The sequence below is a fragment of the Perna viridis genome, chromosome 12 (genome assembly GCF_037379345.1).
Source record: "Perna viridis isolate PV_CMFRI_1.1 ecotype Kerala chromosome 12, ASM3737934v1, whole genome shotgun sequence".
Classification (NCBI taxonomy): domain Eukaryota; kingdom Metazoa; phylum Mollusca; class Bivalvia; order Mytilida; family Mytilidae; genus Perna; species Perna viridis.
The window spans coordinates 10,277,574-10,287,180 of NC_142456.1; the positions used below are offsets into that span (position 1 = coordinate 10,277,574).

General features: G+C 33.1%; 1 non-coding gene across 1 annotated transcript; it reads left to right on the forward strand.

Annotated features, from left to right (window-relative positions):
- The first annotated feature begins 2,952 nt into the window (after positions 1-2,952).
- On the forward strand, positions 2,953-3,024 carry Trnas-uga (transfer RNA serine (anticodon UGA)). The gene has a single exon. It is a non-coding gene; the product is annotated as a tRNA-Ser (tRNA).
- Positions 3,025-9,607: the final 6,583 nt, after the last annotated feature.

Here is a 9,607-nt window from a genome sequence, read left to right on the forward strand (position 1 = left end):
TGCCCTGGTAAACGATGTTGCAAACAAAATTGCACCGCCACAGCTACTCCCCGTCACAGCATACTCGTAAAATATGTCGTGACTAATCAGGAACGTCATTGAAAATAGCAATCCTGTAAAATACGTTTCTGAATCGGTCAATTGCAGTAAATTTATTCCAGAAGAAACCAAAATACAACATTAGAACACAAAAAAATAAGACCAGACCAGCAACTGTCAGTCTCATTAAAAATTTATTGAGAAAAAAAGCTCGAGGTACGAAGTCGTTATGATAGAAAAAGTATGCAAATTTAACAAAGGCCCTGAACCTTGACAGTCTGACAGGAAGTGACATCAAATGCGGAAACGAGCACGTATATGTATTAAAAAAAATTCATCCTCTTCGTAAATTTTAATTTTTATTCAAGTAGAAAATGGATCCCAATCGGATCTACCACTATTTCGTGGACAACCAATCAAAAATTTTTTAAATTAAATTTCCGTATTTTTTGTGGAGTGTTTATATTACAAATGATACGTTATGCCAGAGCTTGTCGAAACTACGCAGACATTTTGTATCGCGCTAGAACTTTAACAAATAGGCTTCTGGAACAGGGTTATGTTGCTACAAGATTGAAGTCATCACTACAGAAGTTTTATGGTCGTCATCATGAACTCGTGGATAGTAATAGTGCATGAGCAGGTGTATGATTTTTTTATGAGCAACTCGGCGGGTGTTTCTAGAAAAGCAGAAGACGCTTACCCTACCGGTGCACCTGGTCCATGCTCCCAGTTTCTAGTGGAGTCCGAGTTGCTCATTTGCTTTTGTTACTTTGTATGCATGATTTTAGTTACTTCATGTTCTTTGTTGTGTATGTCTGTTTTCCATGTCTGGTTTTTGTCCCTGGATTACATTCTTTTGATTACCGCTATAACCTTGGTTCCCTTGATTACTCTTCCAACAGATAGTATTCAAACTATATTTGCTTAACATTTTGTTTGCAATAGTAAAAATAAATATTCATCTTAAATTTTTAATGATTCTAGAATTTTCGTAGCAGCAATCTTGAATGTTTTCTTTCATATTAAATGTAAAATCTAAAAATTATCCTGAAACAATTTACCTCATATTATTAGTATGCAATAAATGTAAAAGCTGTACTGATTTTAGATTTATTTTTTTATTGAAGACCTTTCTTTAACTATTTATTTCCTATAAAACTTTTTTTTATCCTCTTGAAATTGAATATAACCAGTTACCTCTTTTCAAAAGAAGTAATGAGTGAATATGTCAAAATTTCCCGACATCAAAAATATTGAAAATTTAAATTTCAGAATACTATTATTATACATTTAGAGAGTGTAGCTGCTGTGTTACCTCTAAGTTCAACATGGGTAGAGAGGTGTTTTCCTAATGCTGTGCTGAAAATGTGAAAACATTTTTGGGGTAAACTGCAAGGCATCTAAATGATGCGTGCCGTGGAGAACTTCCTCTTAATATTTTCAGTGTATATTTCAAAGCTGCAAGAGTTTTATTTACAAGAAATAAATTGACTATGTCTGATTATTCATGCTTAAACGTCAGTCTTATTATTTGGTTATAATATTTCATGAGTTTAGTGATAGCTTAATATGAATTCCAATTTAATGGTATAACTGAAGTGAAGGAAAGTGTAAAGAGAATACATAAGTCACCCTCATTTTCCTTCCGTTGGTTATGATAAAAAACTAGAAATACCATAGAAAACTCCCAGATGTTGCTAGACTGACTTAAATGATGTTTTACTGTTTAAGGGAAAGATCACCTTTGCATTTAGTTACGCTCTTATGATAAATCGTACCCACGTAAACAACAATAAATAACCTTTAATGCAAAATGCGCTTTCATAAAATCCTCAAGGCTATGCAAAATTTGAAATCTTTGAATCAAAGAATGTCAAAGAATGGCTAATTAACATTCTGTGTGCACTAGAAAATAGTCCAATCTTTAAATTATATGCCAAACCATTATTTAACATGCAGCTGCACTAGTATTAGTGCATCACTATTCTATACTAGTTTAATTTTCTGTGCCCCTGCATTGGCTTTTGAAGTTCATGCTAATGGCTAAAAAATATCTGTGTTTCTACTTATATATGACAGGCTTAAAAGTTACATTGTAGCACTATTGAAGTCTGAATGTGTCTCCTAACCAGTCTAAAACTTTCTAAATATATACTGGTATACATGTATAAAGTTTTTCATACATGTACCTAACAATCCTAGTTTGTAACAACATCATATTAGAAACTCAGGTATTTTTTTCTGCCATACCATACACATGTATTTTATCATGAACCACTCATTTTGCAGTTGCATTGCCATTGGTATCAGTACATCACTATTCCATTCTTGCAATCTAAACATTGCCTCCAAACTTTCATTAGTACATTTTTGTAATTGTAAGGAAGTCATGGAGTAACTTTTGAGGACACTGAAGATGAAGAAACTGAACAGGTAGATTTAATGTGTAATGTTCTATTCCATCAACTGGAGAATGGAGAATTTAATATCATCTATGTACATCCTGAAACATATTCAAGGAAGAAATTTGGTCATTTACTATGCAGCAAGACTTATGAAGATAATGTCTGTGCTGTTGTAGTAGATGCAGTGCATATGGTTTCAGAATGGTTTGTATTGCAACTTAGATATATGTATGTTTGTTTTTCCATAGTCCCTTGTCATACCCAGAATTAAAAAAATGTACAGTAGGGTTTTTAAAAAAAATTTTGTAATAGCAAAAATATCTTATACAATGTAATAATGGTAGAAAAGAACAATGACGTAATTACAACAGTTACAAACTTTTATACATCGTAACATGTAGAGGGTCTGAATTTTGTTAATATATGGTATAAATTTTCTCAAATCACACATGTAGTAACTAAATACAACACTTAGTTATAAATTAGATTGGAATACATTTGAAAATCCTCAGTAGTATAGTGGTTATTACGTCTGCTTTGAAAGCAAATGACTGGGGTTCAAATCCTCACTGAGGAAACCATGACGCTCGAAAAACTTATTTTATTTCATTTCACATGGCAGTGATAGAATTTAAGTGGAACTACATGCTAAATTCAATTTTCCTTGTAAAAAATATTTCTACGTGCTAAAATTAGCTTTGGAAATTCTATATGTATCATATGTGTAAGTCCAGTTCAGAATTAACACAAAAAAACTTATATTTAGTGATTGTAATTTTTCAGTATTTGCTAATTTAAAACTTAACTAGTGAAAAAAATTCTAAAATTCAGTCCTTACATGTACATGTATTAAATAAACAAAAGCAAACCCATCTATATTTCAAATTCTTTTCTTTAGATTTAAACACATGTATGACACATTCATAATTTGATGATTCGAAAAAATCCCTAATGGAACCAAGGTTTAAATTTGAATGGCCTCTCAGTGTAATTAATAAACATTCAATTGAAATACTCTTTTGTAGGGGTGATGATTTTAGGCCAGATTTTAAGAAAGTTGATGAGCTGACTTGCATTTTCGAGAGTGTGGTTCATTTGGCCCTGACAGCAACTGCCACTGTGGACTTAATAAAGGAATTAGAAACAGAATTAAATTTGATAACCCTAGTGTAATTTGGGCTAACCCAGACAGACCAAATATTTATATACAAAGTCTGATAGTAGCGAGTTGAAAGATAAGCTATCTAGTTTTCCACTAACAATTTTGTATGCTGAAAGTTTGGAATGCTTTGGATACTTTTATCAATATTTAGCTCATGAATTGAAAGATGTGCAATTTATTGGTGATTCCATTCCACAGAACAGAATATTTGCCCAGTATCATAACAACTCGAAAGAAAATAAAGATTCATTTAAGTTTTCAAAGTGTAAATAAGTTTTGGACATTTTCAAATGAAGCATAAAACATTTAATGAATGAATAATATTTAATATAAACTGTTATCACAGATCAGCCTGACCTTTTTCGATATTGTCAATATAATGATTTATTTGCTAAATATAATGTTGCTTTCATCCTTTGTATAACCTGTACACCAAATATCATTGACCTAGCATATGGGGTTCATGTTTAAATAAACTTAATGCTAAGTGTGTGGACGCCGCAACGACTGAAAAAGCAAAACATAAGTCTCGCCTTCAACATTTTATCGTGGGTGGGACAAAATTACACCTGAAGGGAGTTGAACCCTTCACTCATACAAACTGAGTCCTCCAAGCAAGTGCTTATTTCAGATTATATGTAAACGCACATAGTACATATTTCATACATGTTCAATATTTTGTTGTAACATTTTACCTTTTAAGAAGGACACTCATAAAATTACTTTATTGTCTGGATGGAATCTAATAGCTAAAGCTGTATAAATTCTTTGAACAGCAGATGCTTTTTTGTTCCTGCAGTTCAATATCATCCCATAAATGGTCCCTACTGTTGCCAGCGGTGAGTCCACATCAACTTTGTCACCTACATGTACATGTAAAACAATTTAAGATTATTCAAATCAGGAATCAGTTGCACACACACACTTTAGTATAAATGTATTTATTTGAAAAAAAATTGTAGTATTGAATAGGTATACTGGTACATGTATTACAAGCATAGCCATGCAAGGATAAAGTAAAACAAGGTATGAAAATGAAAAATTATCCTGAGATATGATGTGAAAAAAATTAAGCCCATGAAAAACCAATGCATGAATACAGGAAGAACACGAACACCCTTTCCCATTCCATTTAATTTATTTATATGTTTTTTAGAAATATGCTTTTGTAGACTTAGAGCCCGCTGTTTTCTACCATTACGATTTGTTTTGTAGACTTAGAGCCCGCTGTTTTCTACCATTACGATTTGTTTTGTAGACTTAGAGCCCGCTGTTTTCTACCATTACGATTTGTTTTGTAGACTTAGAGCCCGCTGTTTTCTACCATTACGATTTGTTTTGTAGACTTAGAGCCCGCTGTTTTCTACCATTACGATTTGTTTTGTAGACTTAGAGCCCGCTGTTTTCTACCATTACGATTTGTTTTGTAGACTTAGAGCCCGCTGTTTTCTACCATTACGATTTGTTTTGTAGACTTAGAGCCCGCTGTTTTCTACCATTACGATTTGTTTTGTAGACTTAGAGCCCGCGTGGCTGTTTTCTACCATTACGATTTGTTTTGACCATTATTTTCTATATTCTATTGTATAAAAGTTTTGGTGAAGACAGTCAAAAGCTTTGCAAACACATGTTGGTTTTTATCTACTAGAATTTTCAAATCTTCACCTCTTAAAGATAGTCTTGACGGCTGTAATTAGATCTAAATGTTGACAGATGAATATTAAAATATTATAATGTGAGTAAAACTTTCTAGCAATTGTTCATCTGTGGGCCTTTTAAGACATTTTGATGCGGTTGATAAGATGCTACATGGTCTACAGTTGCATTTCAATAAAGTGCTATTCTCTTTATGCATTAGCACAACTAAGGATATTTTTAGTTCGAACATTATTGGAGCTATATTGGTCCGCAAACTTAAATGAATAATTTCAATCACTTATAACATAATTAAAATGAGCTTTTTCATATTTCAATAAACTCATAGAAGTCTGACAGGAAGTCGATCTCGTCTTTTATTTCCATTAAGACTAGTATTACATCGGACTTCGGTCTGTCGGAAACGAAAAAAAGAATCTAGTAAATTTGAATATTCTCAAAGCTTTTAATTTGATTTAAGTATCTGACGCAGTAATATTTTGTGATAATTGCACGCTTTTCTATTCACCGAATCGTATTGTCCCAACATTGTAGGTGTAATATCACTATTTCGGAAACCAGTTGCCCGCACATACGAGAAAGTAGTTCGTAATGACACGAAGTAATCCCAATATTGCACCCTATCATTTTCCTTGTTTTGGAAAGGTATATAAACTTGGTGTCATCTGAAAGCTAAATGAATCAGCAATACTCTAAACACTTCATTTTCTTTATTCAGTGTAGGGTAAAACAATTCTGAACAAAAACTCTAGGCCCCATGATATAGCTAAATTTCAAAACGACAGTAGTAATTTCTGCACCTGTCTACATTCACTTTACCGTTCTTTCTTAGAAGGCACATAAGGTATGTTGATATTTTCATGAGGATTGAGGTACATGGTGACCATCATAATGATACTTCTCTAGCACCATCTGTACTGAAGTAAAAACATTTTGAGCCTTATAAAAAGCTGAATTTAACATAGAAAGTAATGGAGACAAGAAATAGTGGTATGGCACCTGTAAAACGTATTGATTGGTCTATAGATATCAGTACTTCCGGTTTGTGCATAAGGATAAAAAATCAGCTGGAGGGTAAACATGGGTTACCTGATACCTCGTAATCAGGTCAAATTATCATATCTCTACGTTATAAGAAATAGTACGCAACTTAAACACGATCCCCGCGCCATTTAAAATTATGAGTAGCTGTTTAACAATTTTACCATTATTACATCATTATCAATAAACGAGTAATAAGTATTTAATTATATTGATATAATATATTTATAATATGTGGCAGGTGACGACGTTGAATATGATTGTGGTTATTTCCCCTCTTGTCACTTAATGGTTCTTGACAATTCTTGACGACTTTTACACCTCTTGGCTCTAATTAGTTGGAACAGTTTTACTTCGGACTTCGGTCTGTCGGAAACGAAGAAAAGTATCTGAATTTAAATTTTTATCGAAGTCCATTCAATAAATGCTTTTTACTGAAGTAGATAAAGAAGTACCAAACTTTGTATGGGAAGCTCCGATACTACCGAAAGACGTGATCGACTTCCTCTCAGGCTGCTATGACTTTATTTCGCATTAAAGACCGTTTTGAGGACTTTGTCCTCTATTAATATTAAAAATGAATTATAAATATAAATAAATGAATAATGAAATTGTATTATACTAAATTTCTAAATACTTTATTGGCACAAACTCTTCAACAATAAATGGTTAGAAACCACTAATTCCACTTCCAATAAGCTTCAATGCTAATTTCACAACATCCAATGGATTCTCTGGACTTTACCGTAACTTCAGCCTTCAGAGGACAATATATATATATCAGCATCATTATTGAGATTAGGTTTTATAGCACGATGTACATATAGAATGTACAGAAATGTATTTTTACTTTCAGAAACAGTTTTAATTTTTTAAATAAAATGAGAACTTTTTTCACAGCACTATGGGGAGCAGGATGTAATTTCTGCGCAAGACAACAGTGTATACGTTCCAAATGCTCATTGGTTGAATTGGTGGTCTTTAACCTACAAGTAAATGTTTTGTAAACGAGCCTTCTTGTCTACTTTGGCTTGCCAACCCATTCATTTACATTATGATCATTTTATCCTTATGAATGATGATACAGATAAAAAAAGTCAAAAGATCAGTGTACCCCATAGCTTTCCAGATCACACTACATCAACATAACTGTTTGGTTACTTCTGGTCCCTATATATTTACTTCATAGATTGTCAGCCTTAGCTACCCTTTATCAGCATACTATTTTGGTGACTCTTGGGCATCCTGTATAATAATGCCTCATGTGTTATTTCTGGTCACCTTACATTAACATGTATTAATACATATCAGTGAAAAATAAGTAATTTCAACTGGGTAAAACCTTCTCACGTGGTATTAATTAATCTGCTTTAAAAAGTTTCACCAGTCAGTACCATGCATGATGTGATAATGCCCGCCTACAAGTTTAGAATTACATCCCATCCTCTTATTCAAACGCATTCGTGATCATGTGAATATGGCGAGCACGATTTGCGTCGCTTTCTTAAACTGAAATGTTGGGGAAGAGCGCATCTAGCATTCAACAGGCAACAAAATTCGCAATCAGAGTTTTTAAAGAATATTGTATGACGAAACATTCCTATATGTCGCCAGTTGCTAGTGATATCTTGCCAAACTCCGCATTAACCTACTTCTGGGAAGCTTTTACGCTGAAGTTAGGAACCAAGACGGAGGCAAATAATCTGTTCAAACTCTTTGAGCCATAAGAGCTGGAATTCAGAGGTAAGCCTTAGAATCCAGTATTGAAAACCAAAATCAATTTGTAAGAATCGTGTCAAATTCCTTTGTAAATATTTTATGACACTCAAAATGATTGCCTTCTCTTTTTTTGAAAGAGCAGGGAAATGTTTGCCGGGGCATGTAGTGATCTGGAATGGTCTGGTTTAGGTAACGTGACTCGTAAACCGTTGAACAATGAAAAGGACGTGATTAAATTCGTCAGTATTTTGAAAATTGGAAATCAAATCCATTGGTGTTGATCAGAAAAGTCTGCTTCGACCTAATGCTCTATTGCTGTAGAAAATATATTGGTCATAATGGTTCTGAAGTTACTAAAAACCACAGAGAATATATCAAAAATTGTACTGGTGGTGAAATTTAGGAAGTGAAAGACAGTGAAATGTGTCTGGTAAAATCATACTCCGTGTACACGGAAAAATTAAATCCTGAATTAAATGCACTGTTCCAACGTCCAAGACCTAAATGTAATATCAATGATGGAATATGCTTTGAAAATAAACCACTTGGAAATTATTTCTTGGGTGATGATTAACATGTCGGTCTATCACAAACTTATACAAATCATTCCATCAGATCCACATCAATTACCTCAATTAGTGAAAGTGGATTTGAAGATCGAAAAATCAAAACTGAATCGGAACATAAATCGTTGCAAAGCATTGAAAACTACATTAGTGACACATCTTTTAATGACCTCAAAAAAGAAATTTGTCAGAGGCTCTTGCCAAAACTGTGTATAATATGAAGCGGAAAGAACCAACTGTAAGCAATGCCGTAGCTATCCCACAAACTAACACTATCGTTATTCCGCAAAATAATAATATTACTATACTACAACCAAAAACAGTAGCTACATTTTCCCCCCAGTTTAATATGATAGCTAAACAGCAGTAAAGTACCGTTGCTGTCACGCAGATAAATTATTTACGCTCAGCACTGCAACAATCCACTTCATCAGATCTGCTACACAGCCATAAATTTTTCACGTGAAATTCATGTTAATCGAGCTTCACATAAAATTTACGTGATTTTCACATAAAATTCACTTTGTCGCGTGTACAAAGTTTATTTGCTCAGTTCGGTAGAAAATCACGTGAAATTCGTGTGAAAATCATGTGAAATAATTTTGCCTGTGTAGACATTGACATTTTTAGATGACAATTTTGTACTTGACCAACAATGAAACAACAACTTGAAACAAAATGCTTACAGAAGTCTCTGCCTCACAATATAATGTTCAGATTACTGTGAATCGAGAGTCAGTCAACAAATAACAGAAGCATACACATTCAAAACATGTCGGAAGGAGTTTTCAATGTACACGTGTCAAAGTGAAACTAAAATTGTGTTCATAAATAACATTATGTTCATTATTGTGTTCAATACAGCAGTGTTATAACAGTGTTTGAATTTAGTTTCCACTATTGTTGAAGTTAACGAAAAAAAAAGTAAAAGTCATGAATGTTAACTGATGTAATTTTATTTTGTTAAATAGAAAATAAACATGATTTCAACAAGGCCAACAAAAAAATCATAGACC